The following is a 19,914-nucleotide window of genomic DNA, read 5'->3' as shown; positions in this document are numbered from 1 at the left end:
TATTTCTGGGTCCCGCTGCTAGCATGAGCGTCCAGCAATAGTTGCTAATGAGCTTACCTAGCAAGAGGCCAGGGTGTGTTCCTGTGTGCTTTCTGTCTTACGCAAGAAACCACCCAGGGGTCAGAGGTCGCGGCAGCAAAGGATTACAGGATGCGAGTAGCAGGACGTCCCTTCATCGAAACAGTTCGTGTAAAATCAAGCTGTGTTATGTATTGCATGACAGAAATACATAAAAAAATAATAACAAAATAGAGGACAACCCTTAAAAAATGAGCATCTTATGAATGTTGATGAATGAGTGACTGCAACATATGAAACAATCTACAAGGGGTGTAAAAACGTTTTGACACGTGGGCCAAAATCGTCGACTCAAAAGTTCGCGCAGGACAAGGAAGTAAATATAAAACTAAAATCAAGCACGTAAAGGAGTCCTTCCTTTCTTCTTTTTTTTTTTTGCTTGATTTTTGTTGGAAGCGGATGTCATTTGTAGTAGATCCAAAACTTAAAAGGGATTTTCCATGTTTGAAGTATTAAGAGAAAGGCATCTAGTTTTCACGTCATTTTGGGCTCGTTTGAACAAATTCATTCTCAGTTATTGGAACAACCACGGGTCACTTTTTCAAAAATGATTCCTCCATTTAGCCAAGTTTAATAAACGAAGCAAAAGCTGTTGTCTTGATAAACGTGGTTCTACGCAGAAAAGCAGTAGCAAGTACTTTGCGTTGTACTTATTGTAAGATAATCCCGAGAAAGTGTGAGTGACCACTGTTTTCTCTGACTGTATTCAGTTTTATTGAACCTTTCTAGTTTTAAGTGGGAATAAATTCAGGGACACAGTAAAGCTGTAGTATTTTTAGTCAAGGCTACCAAACCACGTCAGCCCCATTCACGTAAACACAACTGACCTGATTTACTGGGTTAATTAAAGAAGGAAATTGATCAACTTGATCATTTTTAAATTATAAGGGGAGAAATTCCCATTTGATCTCTTCTGTTTTGGGGGGACAAAAGGACGGCATACTGAGTTTTCATACTGAAAACATAAGCTCTACACTTTATGGTTGTAAGACCGCTTGCTGTGATAGATGCAGAGTGCCTGCTGGTGGCTGAAAGGCGACATGGCTTTCCTGCTGGTGTGTCAGGTAAATGTTGCCTGAGGAGAGTTCACGACTACAGGTTCTAATGTGCTGTCCCAGCAGGGAGGGAAGCTGTGGATTTACAGTACGTTAAACCCTCTAGCATTAATATAATACCGCAGGGGTGCTGGTGGGTTTTTATTATCTTAGCCTTTGTTAGCCAGAAAAAGATTATTTACTTCATTTCTGCAACTTTATCAGATTTGTCAGTTTTTCCAATACAAATCATTAGGACAATTTTTTTTCTCTCTCTCTCTGAATTTAGGAGCAATAGTTGCTGCCTTTCCACTGCAAAAGTGCGCAAATATGTCGATAACCTGCTAATGTTTGGGGGGGCAAACTATTTCACAACTGCAGTGTTTCCAGTAATTAAGAAATTTAATTAAAATCACGGGATTACGCTTGTTCACGTGACAAGTCGTTAAAAATCATGGCAGCCATTACCATTACAGTCAGGTGGCTTATTCAGGGGTTGGACCGACAAGATTTTTTGGGAAATGGGAGATTCAATACTTTCAAATGACACACATTTTCATGAACTATACCACGCTGTGTCCGAAAAAAACCCAAACACAAACCTTCATCCTCCTAGTCCTTCCTCGTTCTTCTTCGTCGTTCTTGCCAGTAGTGACGCTCTGCAGTTGATCACGTGAGTGGCGTGGCGCGAAGAAAGTTTCCGTGGCGGTTTTGCATCAATTTAAAAAAGGCAGAAAAAACCTTTAATCGGAAAACGTGCGGGGTTTTTTTGTTTTTCCCATTGTTTGGTTTTTTAATTGCCGTGTTTCTATTAAAGGAATTTATTTTCGAATTTTTAATTTGCGCAATTTTGTGGTTAATGAAAACGGAGCTATAGGCGAATAAATGATTAGTCCTACCTGGACTCTGGGGATGATGAGGTCACCCTGAAGCCCAACGAGCGTCACAAACAGGCTCTAAAAAAAAAAACAACAACCTGAAATTCAAAACATAATTTCAGTACCTCCATGTCAAGAATGTCCTCCATTATCATATATTCAATTGGTTGGCTTTAAGAGGGCAGATGGCAGATTCCAAAAAATTTTACCAAAGGTCTGGGTCAGACTGCTTGTTTGATCTTCAGCATCACACAATCCAACCATTTCACCAAACCATTCAGCTCTGGAGAGGTGAGAAATTGCATGCATGTGAATTTTACTGTTTTCTTGTTTGAATATTTAGTCTTTGGTTTTATTCGTGAATTTTTGCTAGATTTTAAATCATGTCAGAAACTACTTGGAAGTTCCAAAACTTCTTTGTACAAGCAAAAAATAAATAAAAACATTAAAGGAGAAGAATAAGTCGAGGATCTTAATTGTACCAAAGGTTTCATACAAAAACTCATTTGACTGTCTTGAAGCAGATCTGGTCACTGAAACATAACACTGACTGCCGCTACACAACATTATCTTATGACGGCATAATAATAGTATAATGACAATCTCAGTTGTGCTATTTTAATTTTTGCTCTCTTTGCCATCTGTGTTTCTGACTTTTTTTCTCTTTTTTTTAGCATTTTGGTCTCTCGTTTGTGTGGGCTGAGAATATTTAGGACATATGAAACTCTTTCCAACTAGCTAACTATCACATTAGCATGCAAAATGTCCGTTTACAGCACCTGAAAGTCGACATTAATTACGCTCCAAAGGAAAGATCTGGTTTTCCTTCTGTATTTCCACCACTAGATGGCAGGCCAACCCTGTAAATGCTCATCCCATTTTTTTTTTATTCATTTTTTTTTTTTTTACCAGCGTTTAACCCAGCCAGTTTGGGTTTTGCCGTCAACATCTAAAAATCCTGCATGTGCTCTGAACTTTCCGTCCGCGAATAAAAATAAAAATTTGCCTAACGAGCTGTGAAAATGACATAGTTTGTGTGGTGGAAGTTCGCTGGCAGCGTCGCTGTAATCCGATCATGGCGGTATGTGATGTCAGATGCCATGACAACCCAAACGCACCAATAAAAACACAGCAGCCTCGCAGTCCGCGATGGGAACTGTGGATCGGGAGGTGGCGGTGTTATGCACCGGTGAATTAACCAATTGTCTCTGGGCAGAAAAGGCTCAGCACTGAGAATCACCAGGGGAAGAAAAGGAGCAAAAAAAAAAGAAAAAAGGATGATGTAATCCTTCAAAGGAACATTCACAAAATGTAAAGACGGTGACAATGGACACACGGGTCGAACTAAAGCTAAAATCATCTCCAGGAAATTTACATGTGCATGTCCTATAGGCAAATTGTTTGTTTCCCTGAACAGAAACAATAAAATAACTTGAAACCCCGCATCAGTTTCATAGACCACATTTTTTAGATTTCTATGTTAGCTTACTGTTGCTTTTTAGAGATGGTTACAGTCCTAGTACGCTACTATGCGTTTTGGAATACTCCCAAAATGTTCTTGCTTACATGATAATTTGATCAGGAATATGAATATGGGTTGGAGAAAGGACCAGAGCAAGTTTTAGAACGACCAGTTGAGCATGTCGGACATGGCTAGCAGTAGCTTGAGCTAACTACTTGGCCTGTAAAACGGCTAACCTTGAACAAACTGGTTTTCTTGTTTGAAGAAAAGCTGTTAACCCTCCGATATTGACCTTGTTATACAGCATTGTATCACTACACATGTAATATTTAAACAGTGTTATATATTGAGTTAATTGTTTGTCCATGAAAGTCTAATCAAGGTGCATTCTGTTTGCATTCAGAACTCACATCTTCCAAGTTCCCAGTCGGAAATACAAGAATGCCTGGTAAACTTGGAATTCCAGGTCAGAGGTCACCAACCAACCTCAAGTTTAGTATACAGTATGCATGTTGCACATATGAAATGTTGTAGACATGGAATATATTGGCAAATATACTTTGTTTATAAAGCATACATTTTAACCTAAATATTACTTGATTGGTTCTTCAACTTCAGTGGTACAGTGGACTCCAGGGTTAATACCTGAGACTTTCCCTAAAAAAAACACTTCTGTCTATTTAACAGTTAACACACCAATGATACCTTTAATATGCATCAATATGAAGCCATCTTGGGATTACCACAGAAGCTAATACAGTCTTCCTTATCTCTGCTCTTAAGGGTACAGTCAATCAGGGTCAAGGAAAATGAATGGAGCTCCTGTATTGTTCGTTTTGCTAATGCCAGCCAACAGCATGTGAAGTAGCATCGCACCTAGGTTTTTCAGGTTCCCTACTTGTAATATGATTTTCTTACAAAACTTTCATGTAATATTAGAAAAGTAATAACCACCTATCTTAGAATCTAAAATGTTTCACTTGCATTTTGATCTGAGACGTTTGTCACTTGTCTCTTGTTACTTGCGTCATGTTCAGACTGTAAGAAATGAGAAGCTGGTTCATTCTCACATCAGTGGTTTGTCTGTAGGAGGGCCAGACACTGATCTCTGTAGGAAGGTCTTTCCCGAGATAACAAGGTCTTGGGATGACTGTGGTTCAGTGTTAGAGTAGTTTTCTTACAATCGGAAGGTTGTAGGTATGATTCCAGCTTCCATATGTCACGTATCAACGTGCCCCTGGCACATCGACACGTGGGCAAGGCAATCAACCCCAAGTTGCTTACTGATCTGCATATTGGTGAGCGTGAATGGGACATGAATGTGGGTGTAGCTTAAAGTGCTCTGAGATGTCAGTATCACTGGGAAGGTCCTACGTAAATTCAGATGTTTCTAAAGGCCTTCAGCTGAACTCATGGGTACAGAACAACAGAAAAGGATCAGATAGGTAGATGTCAAAACCTTTGTTTGTGAGACATTCTTGAATCCCTTCAGATGAAGACATAGTGCTTTCAGGGTTTATTCCCTGCTTCACACTTTTAGACAGGTTTATGTGATTTCTTGATCCTGCAGGGTCTGTCAGAAAAATCAAACTCAGCCGTCCAAAACAAAAATGTTGAGAATCACAGTTAATTCAAGATTAAGAACTTACTTTTTCACGTAGGGCCAGGCTGGTTTGGATGGTCTTTCGACCTTCTTGGTCAAAAGACCGTCAAAAGAAAATTATTACTATTTTGGCCAAATGGGTTTAGTAACCTTCTTCTGAAGAAGACTTGTGCATGCCTTGTTTTTTTTTTTTCAAAAACTGACTTTCTCACAGCATCTAGTTTTGCTGTTAGCATTCAGGAATACACAAAACAGAAACATCGTAATAAAAACAATATATATATAGTCTGAGGAGCAGACTTCAGTGTCGGAGTATTCTGCTGTGAACCAGATCGAGAACCTGACCTGCCTTGTTTGCATATGACCTCAGCTCCAACGCCTTAGGCTAAACAGAAACACCATCCATTATAAGGAGTGGTTAACCAGCTCTCTCCCAAATTACAGTCACTCTGGATTCCAATTTTACTGATCTAGCGGTTGCGCAGCTCCACATATCATGTTACACACTGTTCTCTGAGTCTCACTCACGCAGACTATCCTTCCCTTGCAAAGAACAAAAAAAAAAACAAAAACAATGAGCTGGTTGTTTAACAGGCAACCAGAATTAGCTCATTTAGTAATCTGCAAGTCGACCTTCGGAGACGTTCCTGCCAAAGTAAATTTAATGTTTCTGCCTATAACTGTAATGTCGCCGTTGACCCCACTCCCCCTACCCTCAGCCACATCCTCTGACGAATGACGGTGGAACATTTTCACCACCTTGGCGGAGAGGCCGTTGCACACGAACGTTTCCTGAGGATGTCTGTCTGCCAGACCTCTCCTTGCGCTCGCTGCACCCTGATTGTGACTGGCGACCGTGGAGAGGTATCCAGCTAAAGCCCTGATAACATAGAGCTGACCCCGCTTTTAACCTGCCGGTGAGCCTCCTGTCTTCGCCCTCCTCTATCTGCCGAAGCTCCAGGCCCCGTCCAGACAGTGTCGCTCCAGCTCCTCGAGTTTAATTTTTCCATAACACCGGCTTCCTATGAGACATTTTCCCTGTTCAGTGCTGATCTTTGGCTGCTTAGGCTAAAGATAAGCTAACCTCTGCCATCAAATTGTTAAGCGTCTAGTATTGACTGCTTTGTTTGTGCAGTTTCTAAGCTTAAGGGCCCCGTTTACATGGAGCCACTGTTGAGTTAAACCTTAACGTTTTCGTCGCAATCCAGCCGCTTGTTTACACGACTCCAGTGACCGGAGTCTCTCACATCAAAACCTTTTGGAACCAGGTCTCAGAGTGGAGCTTATCTGTAACTCCCCCCACGGCGCAAAAAAACCCCAATGCTAACCATGAAAAAAATAAGGAGTACATTTACGCCATAAAAGTCAGAAATTTTGAGATGAATTTTTTTAGAAAATAATTTAAAACCTATACAGAAATGTTGAGACTAATCTCAGAAAATGAAAGAAAAAAACTAAGAAGTTTTGGAGTTTGAATAGTTGAAAAGTTGCTAAAAAAGAAAAAAAAACTAACTCAAATTTTGAGATTCATCTCAGAAATTTTTGAGCAAAAAACTTTTGGAATTTTTTGACTTCTGAAACTCAAATTTCCTGTTTTTGTATTTCAGAGTTGTTGTTCTCTTCTTTTTGCAATTTTTGGACTTTTTGAACTCAGAAATTTCCTTGTTTTTCTAGAAAATTTCAGAGATTTTTTGGCAGAAATGTACTCCTTTTTTTTCTAATACACCATCCTACTCGACCTGTTCAGTTTAGCACAATTTCTGATAAAGAATATGCTACATATGCAAAGCGTCCATGGGGAGACGTGTTGCTATGTACAGTGAGGTGGAAACTAAAGTCAAAAGCCCATGTGCTTCGATGACATGCTAACATCACAGCGCCATCTAGTGGCCTGGCATGACAACTACATGCCAGGCCATGTAGTTACAAACTTTCTAAACATGGAAACTTTTGCTAATCAAGTTTTAAAGGGTTTTGTTTTAAAGGGTTTTCTTTCAGACATAAGGCTTTACATAAGAAATCCAGTGCAAGGACTTAGAACTAAAAAATAGGGATACACTTTGAGCGAAATGTGAATGGCTTCTATCACTGTTTCTCCCACCCTCCTGCAAGCACCAAGCCAAGGGATTTTCCTTCCCACCATTGCTGGCTGGAACACTATTTCCGGATTGTGTTCATTTACTTTAGTTTGCAGAGCACACAGGAATGTGAGGCCATGGAAAACTGAGAGTGGCAATGTGGCCACGGCGGTCGGGAGGGAAAGACACAGAAAGGAAGAGCGAGGCGCGCATGCTGGATAGAGAGTAGGCAAGACGCAGCTGAGACGAGCCCGCGAGCTACAGACTCCGCCAAAATAGCACAAGGAAGAATCTCTGCGGGTAACATAAATTTGCACACGACGAGCGTAATCAAAGGGAGAAGGCCCAGACATGCAACATAAACAAGCCTCGTGATGTTAGGGATTCCTTTTGTCGCAACCGGGCTCGCCTCCCGGCTTGCTCCGTCGCCAGTCACAGCGTTCGCCCGGTCGCTTCCGCTTTCTCCTCAACATCCCACCGGGATGCGCTGGCTGGCGCCCAGAGTACGGGCCTGTTTGTGACCCGATTACCTCTTGACGTTTCCACTGTTGATAAAAGCCGGCGCTCTGTGACGAGTGTAATTGTCAAAGTGGTCATATGGGCTTAAGAGGTCTTAAGAGTTTCAAGCGGCTTGCTCTAACTCCACCAGATGAATAAACAGGATCGGCTCCATTAATGGAGGTCGTTTTTATCTGCGCTAAATGGGATTTTAGAGGAATCTGGAAAACAGTTGGCCGACTGAAAGAGTACACTCGAGCTGCCTGCTACGCTACCAAATTTCATTAGAAATGTAACTTGACCAGCTACCTATGCAGTTATGCTAAAAAGATGCATTAGTTAGCAGATGTTTTTGCACCAACATGGTGGTCTCCAGATCCAGTTAAATTCCTCAAAGGTTTCTAGTGACGATCAAAGAAGACAACATATTGTGAAAGTTTTCATACCCTTTTGAACTTTTTCGCATTTTCTCGCATTACAACTTCAACTTTCCATTTTTTTATGTTTTTTTTTTATAATTTTTTTGGTGATATCAAATAAAAGCATAACACAAAGTAGCACATCACTCAGAAGTGACTCAACCTTTTGGGGTTAGTCTTTGCTAGTTTTGAACATCTAGTTACCGAATTCTTTGCCATTTTGTTTCGTGTTGGAAAACCAATTACCATATTCAAACATTAATATTGTATTAATAAGCCATACAGTGTAGCACCGTAAAAATAAGGCTAAATTAAGATGCCAGTTGGCTGCTATTATAGAGCAATTTTTTAAAATTAAGTATTTTATTTGACCACTAGATGACTGTAATTGAGTCACTGGAGTTCTGAATAGGAATTTAGACAGTAAATGCAGACCGACTTATTCATTGCGGGCAACCAACAGAGTGAAACTGAGATGTCTGACATATTGTCACACACAATATGTTTTGTCCAGTGACCAAAAATATCTCTTAAAAAGGATTTTCCCTTGCAGCTGTAGCCTTTTTATTTCCCACACGGTTTGTTTTTAACTGTGAGTTTGATCCATTGTTTCACCCAGTTAGATAATTATAATCTTCTATGCAGCCTGCCTCTTATTCTATCTTGCCACAAATTTAAAAGAGCAGAGCAGACGATTTTCTTTTTGCACCACCGCAACGTACTGCATCACAGACGTCGTGTTTCACAGTAGATTACTCTTAAATGTCATGTTTTTATGCTAAAGCACGAATGCTAACACTGTTAGTTGAAGATCTGAGCATGGAAACATATATAGAAATGAACTGTGAACATAAAGCAATCACAAGACTGCTGGGATTGAAAAAAAAAAGTGCAGCTCATAAAGCAAACTTTTTTTTCCCCCACTTTTTACAGGGATACAGTCAAAATCAAAAGACATTCTGGTGACTATTTGTTGGACATTCTGTCCTTTTAGTGCTAGGAACAAAAAATCCAAGCATCCAAAATTTGATGTTTTCTTAACATTTTCTTCAACCTGCTAAAGGTTCCTTCGTCAGCTAAAGGTTGGAAAGGGACAGCGCTGACCTACTATGTTCCGTAGAGCCAGAAAAGGCTCCTGTCACTCCACCTCTTTCTCCAGCAGCTAATTAAAACAACTTTGAACAGTCGGAATGGTTGGATGCATTAAAACTGTGGCGTACCTCATCGCCAGTCTCCATAACCGGTAACACAAAGACCTTCGTCAGTGAGTTCTTTGCTGTATACTCCACAGTCAAGTCTAGGTCGTATTATCACAAAGTGGAAATGATTGGGAATGATAGTAACTCAGCCATGAAGTGGTAGGCAGTGTGAAATATAAAAAGCGGATGCATAGAGCACCGAGGTCTTTCAATAGCTACAGGCCGCCAAACTTTATGTGTCTTTCAGATTAGCTAAAGATCAGTGTGTAGTATCCTGGCCATTGCCTTACAACTTAATTTTGTTCAATTTTAGTCTCGCACAGTCTGGGCTTTTTTTTCTTTGACTTGGATTCTCTCTGCTAATGTTCAACCGGACCAATAAGCAAACAGAAGAAGTTTTGACGTCGATTTTCTGAGCTGTTTTAGAATCACAGTCTGCCTGTAGCTTTAGAAATGGCCGCAGAGGAAGTGAACAAATCCGTCCAGTCCGTGTTGGACACGCTTCCAAATTTTGAATTAACATTAACAGCCATCTTGTTCAGATCTGTACTTCTGTCTTCGCAGTGGGAGTTGGCTGTTTACACCGCAGGCAATTTACGGTAAGCTCGATGGCGTCAAACTGGTGCATTACGTATGTCACGAGCAAACGTTAGCAATTGTGAAAAATGTAAGACTTCAACATAGTCCACGCCTCCAGGAAGCAATTGCTTCTCAGTAGTCGAGAATCCAGACACTCTGTACGAAGTCAGTAGTGTAGAACAATGGGCTGTTTTTTTGCCAGAATAGTGTGTAGAGAACTTCATGGAATGGGCATCGATGGCCGTACGTGTTCCGGTCCATCCATACATCTATCATAAAATGCCATATAAGTGTTGGATGCAGTGGTATAAAGCTTGCCACTGCCAGAATATAGAGGCCAGAAGATGGAGGAGTCTGGATTTGAGTCTGGTCTGACTTAACTGAGTCAAATAAAAGGTTCCAATAAAAGGGAGAACTAATGTTTCAGCAAACCTAGACATTTGGGACAATTTCAAGTTCCCAAATTAGTGGCAACAGTTTTGGGACAGTCCCTTCCTGTTAACTCCTTAACTGTCGCTCTCAAAACACGTAGATGTAGGTCAATGGGTTCGTTAGGATACTGTGTGTCATCATGGCAGCTAAGAGGTTCAAACATAGCTGTGTACAAGGTCTTTATGGACGTGTGACAAACTCGCTGACTCATAACATGACTGATAGAGTTTTGCGGGAAAGAACTTAACAGGCCTGAACAGAGTCCAGACCTAGTCCCAACAGAACAAGATGTGGGATAAATGCGAGTGGAGGACTTCAGGTCCAACACCAGTGTCTGACCTCATTATTTCACTCTAGAAGAATGGTAATATTCTTCTAGAGAAAAAAATTACACCCTTTTGTGAAAGTCGATAGTTAAAGTTGTTACATCCACAAAGATTGAGGATATTGATTCTGTCTATTAAGAAGTGGGATATAACTCAAGTTCACGTCTGTATGAAGGCAGATAAGCAAATATGTTTTGCAATGTAGCATATACAGCATTGCAAATACAGTTTACAATTTTATTATCCCTCCACAACTATGTATTTCTGATTTTCCGTACAGTTAACATCGTGACACTAAAACGATCGTAAACCTCGGTCTACCTTCCCGTGTACGTCATAAAAGATGAACCGATTTCTTTGCCAATTCTGTCTTTTATCTTAGTCATGCCGGCACGAAACGAATTAGAGGTTCATTTTGCAAAAAGGAGGGAGAGAAGAAAAAAAACCAACTCAAGTCACAAGAAACACATTCTTTGCTTGTGTCACCCTGACAAAGTCAGCCTGTGCAAGTCAGCACTTTTACTGGCCGGTCATCTGCCCACCAGAATCTTGTGTGCCGAGATTACGAACAAAATCAGCACCCACTGTTAAAGGGGGAGGATCACATTCATCTAACTTACACGATAAACCAACATCGTAATCAGTATTTTTGGAACAGGCGGCGTGCGTAAGAGCTGTATTTATATTGTGAAAAAGTTTGGTTTGTGGAGGGGTTCTTATCATAACCCATAAATCAACTGGGACACATATGACCCGCACTGGAAAGATAAAAAAAATGTAATAGAGTACCGCATTCTTCTTATTGTTCATTTAGCTACATAATTTTCTTTCCTTTCATGTCCCAATGTGATCCCATCTTCGGTAAACCATCCTAACCCGAGCAGAAGGAGAATGAATAACATCACGTAGCACAATCTGCTTACATTTGATTTATCAGCACAGTGTTCCTCTATTGAATTAGGATGACATTTAAACGGTTGCAACAATGTAATTAAGTCATGGCATGGGATTTTTATTTTTCTTTCAGTACCCAAACTCCATCCCCAGGTCAAGTCAATTAAAGTCAAACAGATGATAGCAGTGGCGGCTCTAGATCAAGGGTACCAGTGGGGAAAGTTTTTTGTTTTTTTTCTTGGGTGCACCAAACAAAAAATGAAACAGACAAACAAACAAACAACAACAAAAGAACCAGAGCAATAATTCATTGTTTAATATATGAGCCAAAGAGCAACCCGATGGAGCCTGAGCCTGCAGACATGGCGTCCAAACTCGATCCAACCCGACTGATTAACTTTAATTATAGGCCGAGCCCGAAGTAAACCTGACATATTATTTTAATGAAGTTTTTACTGCTTTCGTTTATAGTCTATAATTTTAGCACGTAAGCAGTGCTACTTCTCCCGTTTTTAGCTTTCGCTTAACGTCTTCCAGCTCCGTCTTGTCACTTGTTGCAACCGCAGGGTGAGTCAAATGGGAATCTTCTGGGATGTGTGATTGATAGTAGCGGAGCAGGGCGGGGCCACATGCGCAGTCTGATGAACTTCTGCATCTTTCTTTCTTTTTTTCGTCGACAGAGTAAACTACCTAATCACCTGTCTAGACTATTACAAGTAGATTAAAGCAGCTTTATATTGTGCGTTCCTAAAGGGGCAGTATTAAGTGTTTTACAGGTACGGTGCCATTTTATTGCACAATCAAGAAACTATGTCAGTTATAAAATGTTGTGCATATGACTTAAAAGAAATTTGACTTTGTGATTTAACACTTTGAAATTGTGCCTCTGTCTCTTTAAGAAACTATTTCTCTTTCTGAAACTCTGCCTTCAGGAAGTCATCACAACATATTAACCCTTTAACATCGTTTTTACCAGTGTTTCCCTGAGAAGTAGCTCGTATGATGAGCTCAGCTGATCCACCAGGTCTTTGCTAATTGCTGCTGGCTAGTCTGAAGGAGATGAGTGGAGGAGAGGTGGGGAAGGGCTCTGTGAGGTGAAAGCTTGGAAACTGCAGGTCTGAGGAGGAGCTGGGCCTCGAAGGCGGAGCTAAGTCCAGCCAGATGTTTTGCGCATCTGAATGGTTGCCACGGGAGATTAAAGGATTTCTCAAACATGACTGAACAAATCAAAGCAACAACCCAGATATGTTTAGATGAAAAAAGTAACATAACATTATGTAAAACTCAAAAAAGTCGATTTTACACAATATCGCACTTTTTATAAACACGCCACAGCAACTGTAATCCTACGTCTAATTAGCCAAAGCTAAAAATGTGACACCTTAACTTTTAATTCATTGTTAAAGTAAAATTGTGATGATGAAAAATATGAAACCGGTCCAAATGAACGGTGCACATCATCATAGGACATTAACATAACCTCATCTCTTCAGTACAGGGGCTATGACCAGGGCCAGTTCTACAGGGACACCGGTCCCTCTCTAGAGCCGCCCACAGATGACAGGGTATATATTTTTAACCCTGAAGGGAGGCGCATCCCAAACTATGACCCTGGAAAGACTGGATTAAATCCCGACGCATGACGCAGAAAATTGGTTTATTTGTTCCTCCTCGCGGCTCAAGGCTGTGTCATTTACTGTGTCGGGTCACTGATGCTGCTGCTGTTTGTGCAGTAGTCGCGTAATCCTAGCTTCCCCCGTCCTGTCATCCCCTTTATTGTTATGGCTCTTGTCTTGAGTGTGCGGCACATGTTAAAATAACTTCTCTAAGACCTGCTGTGGCCAACGTGGTTGTTCCTGGGAGTTTGCATGCGGAGCAGTGAGGTGGCAGTGGCGTGTTCTTGCGTGCCGAAACCGGAGGGTTGGCCAAAGGGGGGCGGAGGGAGAGTCGGTTTGTTTTGTCAGCAAAATGTCAATCTGTTCTTCGCGAGGTTATCCCGTATGATCTCCATAAATACACAGGATGGGGTTTGTCCATCTGGTTGGCAGTTGAGAGCTCTCACACTCTCCCCCACCCCCTTCTCTCTCCCACCCATTAACACCCACCAGTGCGAGCCTACGTCTAGAGGTCCTGGCTTTCTACCTCCCACCAAGAGGATGTGAAAAGGCCGACAAAGCTTTCCATTCTCTTCCCCTTACTGTCAGATTTTTGGATCAGTGTAATCCTCGGATGGCTGGAACACGTGTACAGCGGTTCGGTTGCTCCCTAACAACTTACTTGACAACGAAAACAATGCGATGCTGGTTTTCTCCAAAAAAGTGAGACTACCCTTCTCCCCCCTCCGCCGCCCAAAAAAAAAAAGGAACTGAACTCTCAACCAACCCTGCTAGTACCCAAGCAAAAAAATAAAAATAAAAAAATGTCCAGTAAGCCAGATCATTCCCTGTCCAAACTGCCTTGGGCTCCCCCTAAGCTATTCAGCGTGTGCAAATGAAAGATGTGTCTTGGAACGGGGTTGGCCTCAAGGCGCAGCAGAACCAGCCTCACACACACACACACACACACAGATAGAGAGCAGTCCTCTGGACGAGCTTGGCACCCACACTAGCAACTGTGGGCCAAAACTCATGTTGCGTGCTAACTCTCTCCCTTCTCTCCCCCTGCCTCCCTCCCCTCATGCTAACCCGCTCTGCAATTATATGCTGCACTCCCACCCAAACATGCAAGAATAGGCCTTCTCAGTCAACAGACAAACCGAGTCATTCTGTCCTCAAAACCATGACATCATGACCATTTGACTTCAGCATGAAATTCAAGCTTAATTTAAATTTGTCAGGGAAAAAAAGAAAGAAAGAAAGAAAATGTGGTGTGTGTTACATTGGCAGGGCGCTGCAGCGCTGTTCTCTGTAACTTTCTGCAGTTCTGAGAAGGCCAAGCTAATTTATTCTCTGGGACATCAAGCTCATGAGGATTATGTGACCCGAGCCAATCGTCTTGGTGCTTTGAGAAATTTCTTAACTGGGGAGGAACATGTATCAGGATGCAGCTGAGTTGTAGCGGCAGTGTAAGCGCTAACCATCTCAGTGAGGTTTCCGAACAAGCAAGGAAGTCTTTAATCATCCTTGTTGCTTGACGTCTTTTTCAAATGTCGTCAGGTAGACGCAACTTCACTGAGATTTTGTGTGCTAGACAAACACGAAGTTGTCACATGGGACTCAAAGTTTTCACAAATAAAAAGTTCAAAAATGCAGTGTGCGTACGTATGGAGCTAAATTGAGGCCATAAGGTTTGTTCAATAGAAGAAGAAAAAAGAAACTAACATTTTTTTAAAAAAAACAATTGAATCTGAGAAGTAGTTTTAATTTTTTTTTTTTTGAGGGGGGTGTTATTTTTCTTCAGTTTCAAATCTTTTTGTTTCAGTTTCAATAGTTTTTTTTGTTTGTTTTACAAAATTCATTGCTCCAATTGAGCTCCGTACATGTGTTTTCAACCCTCCTGAGTCAAGCAGGGACAGTTTTGCCCCTGCTTCCTAGATATATTTCTCCTATGGGATAAATTCTCTTATCTTATCTTAATCCTTCATACAAATATAATTGCAAGTCTTTTACTCGAGTAAGAGTAGCACTACTTCAACATATGTTATTCAAGTAAAAGTAAAAGTAGCCTTCCAACTCAAGTAAGAGTAAAAAAGTATTTGGTAAAAAAGGCGACTCAGGGACATTTCATATTTTAAAAAAAACAAAAAACATAATCAGCCGGACCAAAATACAAGGTTATGTGGAAATTTTGGTATTTTAAGGACCAAAATGAAACTAATTAAAATAAAAAACATAATTACGAAAACAGACAAAAGTAGCATTTTTCAAAATCAATTTCTTTCAGTAACAAATTTATACAAATGTAACAAATTTAACGCAGGTCTGTGTGTGTCTGTGTCTGGAGAATTTTTGGCTGCAACAAGCTTGTTCTTCATTCAGTCAAGTTACTCACAGTGGGTAAAGAATCCAGAAGGTTTACTCAAGTTAGAGTAGCAACACTTTCACAATAAAATGACTCATGTAAAAGTGGAAAGTACAGGGCAGTAAAAAAAATACTCCCAGATGTGCATTTTTTCCCCCACATTTTTTTCAATCTTCAAACACATGAATATATTTTAATCTAAAGATATCTGTTGTAAGTTCAGCTTAGTATCGTAAATCTAATGGAAGGTGAAGCTCAGGGCAAAGTCTTCAGTTGATCATAAAATAGTGAAATAAAGTCATATAGAATCATAAAGAAAAACTTAAAAACACATCTACAAAATGTAATGGACACCTTCCCCATGTTGTGTCCTCTACATGGTTTGTGGCACATTTAGAGCAGGACCTCTACTGGGTTACATTTGTGTAATCCACAACTAAAGACAGGTTCTCCCATATTAGCTATAAATCTCTACAGCTCCTCCACATTGACGTTTTCAGATTTTTATTTGTAAAAACGCTGAAAACTGTGTGTACTTGTCCTTCGACATCGCTATTATGCGCTACTTTGTGTTGGTCCGTCATAAAATCCGGCCTGAGGCTGTAAAAACTACAAAGGGCCCGACTATTCAAGCAAGGAACTGTATTCGGACCACTTTAACATGCAAAAGAAAAGTCATTTGAACGCTGTCTGTGGGGGGAAAATACAAAACTTGGCAACAATATTAGTTTCTCTCAAGTTTTAAAAGCCTCCAGGACTTCAATTGAACCGCTGATAGCTATTCCCCAGATCTGCCTCCCAACAACGTCCTGTCCCGTGTTCTGGGACGGAGTTCATAAAAGTGCATGAGCGCTTGCATTTGCATGCATACATGACAGAGCCAGTGATTTGAACCTCAGCCCAGGGCCCTGCAACAAAGAGAGGTGGTGGGTTTTTTTCTTTTAGTGCAACTCCACTTGCTCTCCCACACACTCATAAATAACTATCCAGATTCTCCTGGCCCGGCCCTGGACCCGAAGAGAGACAAGGGGAGAGAAAGGAGCCATTTAGACAGCTCCTTTCCTCTCATGCCATGCAAGTGACCTCTTCTATGGGTCAAGCAGTCCGACCGCAACTCCGTCCTCTCACTGTCACCCCCTACTCTCCCTGCCCATGCTGACGCTAACTTGAAAAACCCCAACACTGGCGCAGCTGACAGAAACCACTTAAGTAAGCTTGAGGCATTGTGAAGGAGATTTTTTTTTTTCTTCTTTTTTTTAAGACTGTGAAGGCCTCACAAGCTCCTGGGCCCAGAGCATGTGAGATGGCAGCTGAGGTCAGAGTTGAAGGTCCCCAATATGGGAGGAGGGGGATAAATCCTGCATCATGGACGACAATGGCCGCCGTCCCCACTGACAATGATGCCTTTGTGGACTACGGGTTGCTTGGTGTGTCCTGGAGCTGTGCCTAATAGAGTTATAGTGCTAATGTGATGGCTGTGTAGCAGAGTAGAGTAGTGTCCTTTCATAGGAGGGGGAGTTGGGTGTTGGGGGGCGAAACTGCCCAGGAGCTTGAGAGAGTTCTCGGCTTTTCAGTTTTACTCTGGATGAAAGCCGGCGATTGTGCGGCTGCGTTTGTTTGCGTGTGTGACGGAGAAAGAGAGGGTTTTCTCTCTCGACTCCAGCGAGGCTCCGAGCCATGGATCCTCGGCCCACCGACACCCGTGACTCGTCCGCATCCCGCGGCGCATCCTGGTTCAGCGTGCAGGTGGGGCTGACTGCTGCGTGACTTAGCCGTTCTGTGACGGAGCGGTCGGACTCCGTCCAGAACACCTAAGGTCATTGTTTTAAAAAGTTCACAGAGAATTCAAATTGTTTTCTAAACTAAAACCAGATATTTAAACACGACCCATAAAAAGACACATTTTCTTACGGTCTTATGTAAAACCGACTACATTGCCCTGTTTTATGAGTCAGTACGAAAGACGAGAGGTCGTACTCGCATGTCTTCTTTTTCTCGATATAACGAGATATCTATGACGTTATCACAAAAATAACAATGACCGTTTTCTCGAGACAATTGGATTTTTCTCCCATTTATCACAAGGAGACAATCATTTTCTCAAGACACCGAGATCATCATCTTTTGTTGAATGCTCATGATCGGTTTCTCAGTGTTCTTGACATGTTGCCAAGAACGGACGCAGGAGATCATGGAGAACTTGACATTGCTCAACGCATCAATTGCACATACATGCACATTTTCTGGCATCACACTAGTCACGTGATCAACAACTGGAAGCAAAGACAAAGAAGAAGACAACAGGAAGTGCTTGGAGGTGGATGTTTTTTAATAACAATCTTAGTTGTGTGTGATTTTAATTGCGTTTCTTATCGCTATTGCAAAATTGTGGGGGTTTTTCGACATTAGCAGAATATCGACAAAGTGTTGCGCACATTTGCAAAGGAAAAATGCAGCTATTGCGTCTCGGAAAATCTAAGTTTACGCCGTCGGCAAAGACAAACTATCCCCTTGTGTCAATTCTAATAATGAGAAATGAATACACCTTGGCTTCGTCATTCTAGCACCGTCTGCATCACTTATTAAAAGATTTACGCAAATGGATGTATTTTTTAAAAATCCACAACTTCAAAACATTTGTATTTCCTCTGTGTTATACAAGATCTACAATCTGCTTTTATCTTAAACCAGTGATACTCTTAGCAGAAGAAGAAACTTGCAGATCTGTTCTGCTTGCGCTGCACATACTCAAACCTTTATTTGGAACTTGCACAGGGGCGGAGAGGCTCCGGAGAAACAGGCTGATGAAACCAAATGGATCATCGTCCTCTGCATACCTCGGACATTCAGCTGGTAGACTTTACGCGGCGGCATGCCACGAGTACCTCAGTTGTCACCTCTGTTAGTGAGATTAAGCTCAGGCAAAATAGAGTGGCAGACGATGAGTGGTGGTTATGACCACCGGGTGCTAATTCAGACGACGAGGGGGGAAGGAGAAGCAGGCCACGCTTATACAAACGAGACGCAGTCAGACACCAAAGTTCTTGGGGAAAAATAAATAAATAAAACGGTATGTCAGTTTTGCTGATGCCTATAGTAACAGTAGCCTCCAATTTGACATTCCCTCCGTCAAACATTGGTTTGTACTTTTTTTTCCCTCTCCCCTCTTTTCTGGCTTCTCTTTGACCTCCTTAAAAGAACAAGCTATGTTTCCCAGGGCCCAGCTATTTGAAGCTCATAGTTTTGGTTTTTCCAAGGTTTTTCTGTTCCAAGTCAAGCCGTTCAGACACTGTCCCTACTTACATTTCCACAATGGCAGGGTCCCGGGGTCCAGACCAAAGCCGCCCTGCGCTCTGCCCGCAGTTGAGTTGCCTCTGGCAGGACCGCTGCATGCTTTGTGTGCTGGTTCTGGCTGCCGATTAGGGAAACCCCACAGTTTCACCATGGTGAATGTCGAGCGCACTGCCAGGACCATTATGTATCCCTTTATTGGCCATGAATGGCAGCACACTACGGTACAAAGGACTTTAGGGACGCGCAGTTTGCTCAAGGCTACAATGCAAGACAGTGACACAGACACTGGTAAGCTAAACAAGTCGCTGTTATGATATGTCTGCAAAGGGTTTTCCCAACGTACGGCAATCGGATCAAACTTGAACTTGAAAATCTGACGATAATTACCCACAAAAAAAAAAAGCAAGCATTACTTTAGCGTGCCATTGTCTTGTGCAATTGACTTCGTTTTTATGGCTTATTTTGGCGAAGAGATTGACGGCCTGGGGTTTATCACGTATGCATTTAACACTCTTGAATTATGGGATTAACACTTGTTTCATATTTTCACCCTAGAGTTCACATACCACACACTAAACCACACTGACCTAATAATCTCCTCAACACCACACGCATCACGTCTCCCCGGCGCTTCCGTTTTTAAACTTCCTCTCCTGACCTTGGCAACCAGCAAAACGTCCAAACTGCAATTAATTCACGAGAATTACTGGCTCTTTTGTCAGTCGCTCCACGCCGATTCCAGGGTGAAAGTTTGTGTCAAAAGGAGTTTCCTTCTGCATTTAACAGTGAGAAACATCTGCCTGCTGCTTTCAAACTCGCACACGGTGTCCTCGCAATCTGGTGACAAAGCGGCTGAGGATATTAAGATGAGTCACATCAGCTAACCGGCAGCAGGCATCCTTGCAGTATCAGCCGATCCTGTTAATCTTCCGATTAGCTTCCAATGATCCCATCAGGGCTGCTGGGATTGGGGGTGCAGAGACTTGAGATTTAACAAACAAGTCAGCCCTGTCCTCAAGCTACTCAAAGAGATAATGAGAAGGAACATCAGAAAGACAAAAAATAAATAACCACAGCTGCCATTAATTGTAAATTTGCGCAATTTGAAAGTAGGGAAATAAATTTGCTTAACGAAAACACAACAATTTTGAAAAATGTTTTTGATCAAAGGTTTTTGCGG

At 41.6% G+C, this 19,914-nt stretch overlaps 1 protein-coding gene across 5 annotated transcripts in view; it reads right to left on the bottom strand.

The window, feature by feature from the left end:
• The window catches only part of LOC116721126 (SH3-containing GRB2-like protein 3-interacting protein 1), a 52,194-nt gene that overhangs the window by 26,874 nt on the left and 5,406 nt on the right, over positions 1-19,914 (bottom strand). For 2 of the 5 annotated variants that reach the window (XM_032564654.1, XM_032564652.1), the window contains exon 1: positions 58-3,454. The exons of 1 other annotated variant lie outside the window; for it this stretch is intronic. The gene's annotated coding sequence lies outside the window, so the exon portion shown is untranslated. Of the gene's footprint in view, positions 1-57; positions 3,456-19,914 lie in introns of those variants that run through there. 2 more of the 5 variants (XM_032564650.1, XM_032564653.1) reach the window with 2 other exon arrangements.

This window comes from Xiphophorus hellerii, chromosome 6 (assembly GCF_003331165.1).
Source record: "Xiphophorus hellerii strain 12219 chromosome 6, Xiphophorus_hellerii-4.1, whole genome shotgun sequence".
Taxonomy (NCBI): domain Eukaryota; kingdom Metazoa; phylum Chordata; class Actinopteri; order Cyprinodontiformes; family Poeciliidae; genus Xiphophorus; species Xiphophorus hellerii.
The sequence above is the reverse complement of the archived record's forward strand: the minus strand, read 5'-3'. Positions and strand labels throughout refer to the sequence as shown.